This window comes from Microcebus murinus, chromosome 5 (genome assembly GCF_040939455.1).
Source record: "Microcebus murinus isolate Inina chromosome 5, M.murinus_Inina_mat1.0, whole genome shotgun sequence".
NCBI classification, from domain to species: Eukaryota; Metazoa; Chordata; class Mammalia; order Primates; family Cheirogaleidae; genus Microcebus; species Microcebus murinus.
In genome coordinates this window covers 92,628,626-92,637,180 of record NC_134108.1, presented here as the reverse complement: position 1 = coordinate 92,637,180, position 8,555 = coordinate 92,628,626, and the positions used below count along the sequence as shown (strand labels likewise).

Here is an 8,555-nt window from a genome sequence, read left to right as displayed (position 1 = left end):
GACTGAACAAGAGCGAGACTCAGTCTCTACTAAAAATAGAAAAATTAGCCAGGTGTGGTGGCATGGCACCTGTAGTCCCAGCTATTCCGGAGGCTGAGGCAGAAGGATTGCTTGAGCCCAGGAGTTTGAGGTTGCTGTGAACCAGGCTGATGCCACGGCACTCTACTCAAGGCAATGGAGTAAGACTCTGTCTCAAACAAAACCCTATTATGATCATCCTAATAAATGGTAAAAAGGTGTATTTGACAAAATTCAACATCTATTTTTGATAGAAGTTCTTATAGTAAAATAGGAGCAGATTAATATTCTTCTTTTGACAAAATATGTATATTTCAAAGCAAATACTACTATCATATTTAATAATCATACACAAGAACACTAATTTTCCCATGAAAATTAATTGAAAAAGACAAGGATGTATATCATTGCACTCTACAGTGAACACAGTTCTAAAATCAAAGCTATTAGATTCAGGGCTTAGATTCCTGGCACATGATAGAAACTCAACTATTTGTTGAATGAATCAATGACAGACAGAAATAAGAGGTATAGATTTTGGAATAGACGAGGCAAAATTATCATCATTTGCAGATAATACAGTTTTATTCCAAGTGAATTAACTAAAAAAGGACTAGAAATAATAAAAAGCCTTTAGAACAGTGGCTAGGTTCAAAATTCATATATAAAAATATAAACTTAAAAAGTGTACACGCCTGTAATCCTAGCCCTCTGGGAGGCTGAGGCGGGCGGATTGCTCGAGGTCAGGAGTTCAAGACCAGCCTGAGCAAGAGCAAGACCCCGTCTCTACTATAAATAGAAAGAAATTAATTGGCACTAATACATATAGAAAAAAATTAGCCGGGCATGGTGGTGCATGCCTGTAGTCCCAGCTACTCGGGAGGCTGAGGCAGGAGGATCACTTGAGCCCAGGAGTTTGAGGTTGCTGTGAGCTAGGCTGAAAAAAAAAAGTGCAATGGAAGGAATGATCCCTTTTGTCTAACCACAGAACTAACCACAAAAATAAGAATTACATCTGGCCTGTATGATGAAAACCTTAAATTTTGCTGGAGATGTTAAATTGTGCACACTCTGTCTTTTGTAATTGTCACAATGCCAATTCTAAACCTACACAGTAACAAAATGCTAATAGGAAATTTCAAAACCATCCTACTGATTAAAAAGTTTGATAGTACTCTATGATAATAAGAGATTTGGAAACAATGCCTACTGCGGTGAAAGGTTAATTATGTGAAAATTTTAAAGAGCAATTTGGCAATACCTATCAAAATACAATTGATCCCATACTTTCACTTAAAAAAATTTATCCTACAGATAATTCATAGTGTGCAAAGTTAAATAGGTATATAATTACACATATGTATTCATAAGAAAAGGTATGTATGTATGTACAAGGGTTGTTTTAGCATGGATTTCTTTATTGCTTAAATAATGACAACCAGTATTTATTTCATTTCAATAAGAAAGAGGTATTAAAATCTGTTTGTTTTTGTTTGTGTGTTTGTTTTTTTTTTTGAATGTCACTAGACAATTACATTTTTATTGAAGCTTAATGTGGTACAGAAATACATTTCAATTGATTTAAGTCCAACACCAATGGAAGGAGAAATTATGGCACCAAAACTTTCCCTTCTCTATCAAAACTTTCCCTTCTCTATCTCTAAAGATTAATTTAGATTGCTATTCAAACTAGTTCTCATTTTTCTAGGCTGTGTTCTACACAAATGTGCAGGTTTTCAATATTATAATTCTTAAATCTATTAGGAAAAAAGCAGACCTCAAGCCAACAAACGTCATCAAATCTACTGGGATACTGTTCAAGAACAAAATCCACTTTTGAGCATTGGTCCTCAAAACATTAGGTGCTATGTTCATTACAGAATCAAATTGATCGTGTTGACTGCAAACTTCCTCAATGAAACTTTCAATCAACATGCTTAAAATAAGTCAAAAGTGTTCCAACCACTTGATTTCATACCAAGTTGATTTTATGTTTAGAAACACTAAAAAAAAGATGTTTCGTTTAGAAATACGGAAGGAACAAAACAGCACTGCATCAATCCAGTAATTATCAAAATATTGTGAGGACAAGAAACACAAAATTTAGCCAACTCTCCTATTCACTCAGTTGCTTAAATCTCACAGTATTTGCAAATACAGCTATAAGATGCCGACTCTTGAAAGCCTGTATTTTAGTTATTTTCCATTGAGTATTTTGGAATTTTGCATGTTACGTTTTACTTATTTATTCACTCATTCATATATTTTGCTTCATGGTGTTTATCTAACCTGGATGATTCTCATTCTGGGCAGTCACTCATTTGATCCTGTGAAGTCCATGGTAAAAGACCACAGTCAGAGGAACAGATGAAGTCAGAACACTCACATGCATCACAAAAGTCGCAGAACTTGAGGTCACGGGATGGAAAAAGATACTGAATCTGCTTTGAACAACAATGTTTACAGTATATTACTTAACGGAAACTCATGGAAATGGCTGATAAAATAAAAGTTAAGGTCAATGATCCAAGCTGACCTGACTTATTCAATCTAGTACAAACTTTATGCTAAACCTTCCTGGTAATCAACTTAGTAATAAGAACCCTTTTATACTACTACTTACCAAGTTAGTAAAGGCATGGTACTAATTAGAAGCTAATTTCATTTACTGAGGAGCACATATGATTGATACGTAATCAATTACATATGATTTCCACAGCTCAGCCAGTACACCCTAATCTCTCCACCTATAATTCTTTATGGGTCTTCCCTGCTAATCAACACTGGAGACATTTATTTTGTTGCTGTCATCCAAAAGAGCCCAAAATTAAACCCAGGGACTATCTCCCCCTTTCCCCATGAGGGTTATAAGATTTATATATAAACCCACAGAGTTAACAGTGTATTGCTTTATTTGGAGAGTTTGAGGAAAGACACCATGGTAAGAGAAGAAATCAATTATAGGACTACAAATGCATGGACCAATAATTTTAAAATAGTAATACACAAAATAAGTGACTGGAATCATTTTCTTTCTTTTTTTTTTTTTTTTGAGACAGAGTCTCGCTTTCTTGCCTAGGCTAGAGTGAGTGCCGTGGTGTCAGCCTAGCTCACAGCAACCTCAAACTCCTGGGCTCAAGCGATCCTCCTGCCTCAGCCTCCCGAGTAGCTGGGACTACAGGCACGAGCCACCATGCCCGGTTGATTTTTATATTATATATATTAGTTGGCCAATTAATTTCTTTCTATTTTTATGGTAGAGACGGGGTCTCGCTCAGGCTGGTTTTGAACTCCTGACCTTGAGCAATCCGCCCGCCTCGGCCTCCCAGAGTGCTAGGATTACAGGCGTGAGCCTCCACGCCCGGCCTTGGAATCATTTTCTTAACAGGACCCGACTTGTGGAAAAAAAACTTTAATTGCTGTTGCAAAAAACATCTGTATGAAGTAGAAATTGGTTCCAATAACATTAGTAAAGAATTAGTTCTAGAAAGTGGAGGTAACTGGATGTAAAAGTCTGGTAGCAGTTTAATAGAACAGTCCCAGATGGTTTGGCTGAGGCCAACACCTAATGAGGACAAAAGCCTTGTCTGTGGGGAATTTTGGATAATACCTGGAGAAATATTACACTGTGCATAAACCAAATTGAATTGTTTTCACAAATGTTGTAAAGTTCCATATAGTAAAAGTTTTTTTTCTACATGCACTTCAATTTCACAGCAAGAGTGGCATAGAATACCTAAACACAGAAGAGAGCATTCATGCAAGATATCTAACTCTTTGATATAATAATGCATACAATTCAAAATGATTACACCATCATTACATCTAGGGCTTTCTGCAACTACAAGGTGGTGGTTATGGAAAGCATGGCCCCCGGTATTAACATCTAGAAAGCAGCCACCACCTTCTACCTGTGTTCTCTTTTTGTGTTTTTTTCTTCATTTTTCTTAATCAACTCTGCTGTTGTTGCTGCTTCTTAGCAAAACTGGTAAAAACAAAATTGTAACCATTGAACATAGCGCTCTGACAATCAAGACGTTTAAAGCCTTCAATCTTCTGGGGCGAAGCAAGCACGGTGCAACATTTAGAACTCTGATTAACAAACAAGGTCGTCACACATTTTCCTGGCTTGAAGACCTCCACAACTTTCCTGATCAGGTCATCATAGGAGGTCTGACTTAAGTTTGTTTCAAAGCTAACATAAGAAAATTCTGGTTATCCGATTTCATTCCATTCATTGAATACCCACAAGGATTGAACAATGTGGCATCAATGACAGAACCTGGTATCAGGTCACGAATTCCACTCTCACGAGTGACATCCTTTGCAGTAACACCGTCTTTCATGTAGAACTGGTCCATAGCTGCTGGGTCAAGCTCACTCATCAGAATTTCCAGGGTCTGATCTGGCTGACTGACTACTCGACTCTCTGGGAAATCCAGAGTATGTAAGTCCCAACAGTCAGAATTCATACGTCCCATACAATATGCTGCTCCGTTTGGGAAAATTGCATTTAGAAACTCTATTTCTTCCTGGAAATTCCGGTGTGGGTACCCTTGGTGGAGAAGGCTTCATGAAATTCTTACGAGAATAAAAGCAGCTTTGAATTGAGTCAAACCCACTGTAATCCCTAGCAAGCTTCAACAGGGGAACCGGTGCTTTCAGCAAGAGGGTGGCACCACATGTCTTCAAAATGAAACGTCTCTCGGAGACAAACATGCTACTCTCACTGACTACGTAAGCTTCCTGCTTGTCAGTTTTTGTCACACTTAATGATTGAACATTGCACATCCTTCAAAAGTATGTCCCGCTCAGATCTCGGGACAGTGCAAAGATCCCCAGATCCTTGGTTCGTGTCAGGTTGCTGCCGAGAGAACCAAACCTCCAGCAGCTTCTCTGTCCCTTCGTAAAAATGTGCAGCTTCCATCACCGTGAGACTAGCGAACAACCAACAACCACAGAAAATCAACTAAATTAAACCTCTTCTCCCGCCGCCACCACTGCGGATTGTTCCAGCTGTGTTACTAAAGTTCAGGTTCCTTTTTTTTTTTTGCTATAATTTTATATTAACTTTTTTAAACCAAAGGACTAATAAAATTTTCCCGGCTTCTTTTTGTGAGCGAAAGTTGAACGTGAGTCTGTTGGAGGTAGAGGCAGATACAGTTCAGTCTCTTGTAGTCCACTGATTCCCTGTTAGAGAGAGTAGAGCCAGCGCTAGCTAATGTCGCCGGCCACACTGTGTAAGCCTGTGTGTTTGTTTTTGAAACAGAGTCTTGCTCTGTTGTCTGGGCTAGAGTGCAGTGAGTGGTGTCATCCTAACTCACTGTAACCTCAAGCCTCTGGGCTCAGGTGATGCTCCTGCCTCAGTCTCTTGAGTAGCTGGGACTACAGGTGTGTACCACCATGTCCAGCTAATCTTTTTCTATTTTTTGTAGACATGGGGTCATACTATGTTGCTCCGGTGGTCTCCAACTCCTGGCCTCAAGTGATCCTCCTGCCTTAGTCTCCCCAAGTTCTAGGACTACAGGTGTGGCAACTTTGCCTTATCCTGAAGCAATCTGTTGAGATAAATTATAGAATATCAAAACAAGAAAATTCTGCCTAGTGGTTGAAAAGGGATGAAGTATCTATATTCTGATATGGGAATGTAGTTAAGTCCTTTTAAAATAAAATTTTAAAAACCAGATAACATAATGGAACATGTTATGATTCCAATCGTGGGAGAAAAAGATAATATTATATTAATATATGATTGTACATGCATTAAAAAATTCTCTAAGTATATAGAAAAACCCATTGAAAGACATCTTTAGCATGAAATATCTGAGGAAAGAAACTAGTGGGTAAACATAGGGGAGATTTCTACTTTTTACCTTATGCACATCTATAGCATTTGAATTATTTTTTAGGCACACATATTATTTTAAAATTAAAATAAAAAGTAAAATGAGGCCAGGTGTGGTGGCTCACACCTGTAATCCTAGCTCTCTGGGAGGCCGAGGCGGGAGGATCATTTGAGTTCATGAGTTCGAAACCAACCTGAGCAAGAACAAGACCTCGTCTCTACTATAAATAGAAAGAAATTAATTGGCCAACTAATATATATAGAAAAAATTAGCTGGGCATGGTGGCGCATGCCTGTAGTCCCAGCTACTCAGGAGGCTGAGGCAGTAGGATTGCTTGAGCCCCGGAGTTTGAAGTTGCTGTGAGCTAGGCTGACACCATGGCACTCACTCTAGCCTGGGCAACAAAGTGAGACTCTGTCTCAAAAAATAAATAAATAAATAAAATAAAAATAAATAAATAAAAAAAGTGAAATGAAAAAACATAAGATAGAAATGGTTAAAAATATTTTCAGGCCAGGCGTGGTGGCTCATGCCTGTAATCCTAGCACTCTGGGAGGCCGGGGCGGGAGGATCACTCAAGATAAGGAGTTCGAAAGCAGCCTGAGCAAGAGCGAGACCCTGTCTCTACTATAAATAGAAAGAAATTAATTGGCCAACTAACATATATAGAAAAAATCAGCCGGGCATGGTGGCGCATGCCTGTAGTCCCAGCTACTCGGGAGGCTGAGGCGAAGGATTGCTTGAGCCCAGGAGTTTGAGATTGCTGTGAGCTAGGCTGACACCACGGCACTCACTCTAGCCTGGGGGTAACAGAGTGAGACTCTGTCTCAAAAAAAACCAAAACAAAACAAAAAAGTATATATATATAATATGTACATATATTTTTTTTCAAAAATGTAGGGAGGAAAATAAAATTCATCTGTGATTCCACCAACTAGAGATAATCACTGTTAATATTTTATGATGTTCTTCAAAGAAGACACACAAATGGCCAAAGATTATATGAAAAGATTATCAACATTGATAATCATCAAGGAAATGCAAATCAAAACCACACTGAGATATCACTTACCAGCTGTTAGGGCGACTTATCAAAAAACAGAAGATAATAAGTGTTGGTGAGGTTGTGGAGAAACTGGAACCCCTGTGCACTAGTAGTGCAGAAAAAAATAAAGGTGAGACTACTGTGGAAAAGAATATGGAGGTTTATTTGTGGAAAAACCAACTCAACTCATGTTTCTCCTCTGTTCTCACACCACACCCATCAACCACCAAGGATGCAATCAGTTCTGTAATGAACAGCTGGGTGTCTTCCAATTCATTCTGATGCTATCTACCTGGAGATAGCATCAGATCGTATAGGTTGAGGGTTCAGTTCTGCAAGACTGCCCCTACCCCTTCAGACACCGGTCCCAAGTCCAGGCCTCCAGAACTTCTAATTGACCAGCTTCAAGTTGAGGGTCCCATAACCCCCTCTTTGGGTTGGATTAACTTGCTACAGCAGCTCAAAGAACTCAGGGAAACACGTACTTACATTTACCAGTTTATTATAAAGGACATTACTGGCCAGGTGAGGTGGCTCACGCCTGTAATCCTAGCACTCTGGGAGGCCGAGGCGGGAGGATTGCTTTGAGCTCAGGAGTTTGAGACCAGCCTGAGCAAGAGAGAGACCCCCATCTCTACCATAAATAGAAGGAAATTAGCTAAACAACTAAAAATAGAAAAAAATTAGCCGGGCACGGTGGCAAGTGCCTGTAGTCCCAGCTAATCGGGAGGCCGAGGTAGGAGGATTGCTTGAGCGTAGGAGATTGAGGTTGCTGTGAGCTAGGCTAACACCACCACACTCTAGCCCAGGCAAGAGAGTGAGACTCCGTATCAAAAAAAAAAAAAAAAGACATTACAAGCAATTCAGATAAAGAGATGCAAAGGGTGAGGTATGGGGAAAGGGGTGCAGAGCGTCCATGCCCTCCCTTGGTGTGGCACCCTCTGGGAACTTCTACATGTTGTGCTGTCTGGAAGCTCTCTGAACCCAGTCCTATTAGGCCTTTAATGGAGACTTCATTGGGTAGGCGTGAGTGAAGAAGCACGGTCAACTGTGTAGAAACGTGATTGGGCAAAAAGGGCACGATCTGATATCAGTAGACTGAGTGGGGAAACCCAGCAAGGCCTGAAGATTCTTCTTGGCCACTGTGCAGCATTCCTTCCTCCGGGGTATGGCACAGAACCCTGTCTTATGACCCATAATCAGAAATGCAGAAATGCAGGGGAAGATTGGAGTCCTACCTTGAGCAGGTGAAAGGAGGGCAGAAGATCAGAGAGAGAGAGAGAGAGAGAGGTTCTGTTTTCTGAGGCCTGCTCCTGAGGCCTAAATTGCTCCAGCATTTTAATGAGGCCTATGAGAGTTATAAGCCAGGAAGCATGGATGAAAAAATATATATATTTTTTCCATATATCCATAATATAACAGTGTTCTTCAAAAAGTCAAAAATAGAATTACCATTGACAATTCTGGTAATTTGATCCTGCAATCCCACTTCTGGGTATATATCCAAAAGATTTGAAATAAGGAGCTTGAAAGATGTTTTCACTCCAATGTTCATTGTAGCATTACTCACAATAGCCAAGATACGAAAATATATAAATGTGCATCAACAGATGAATCGATAAAGAAAACGTGGCATATACATACAA

At 39.5% G+C, this 8,555-nt stretch overlaps 1 pseudogene; it reads right to left on the bottom strand.

Annotated features, from left to right (window-relative positions):
- Window positions 1-3,392: 3,392 nt before the first annotated feature.
- Window positions 3,393-4,945, bottom strand: LOC105880012 (S-adenosylmethionine decarboxylase proenzyme pseudogene; annotated as a pseudogene).
- Between the last annotated feature and the right edge of the window lie 3,610 nt (window positions 4,946-8,555).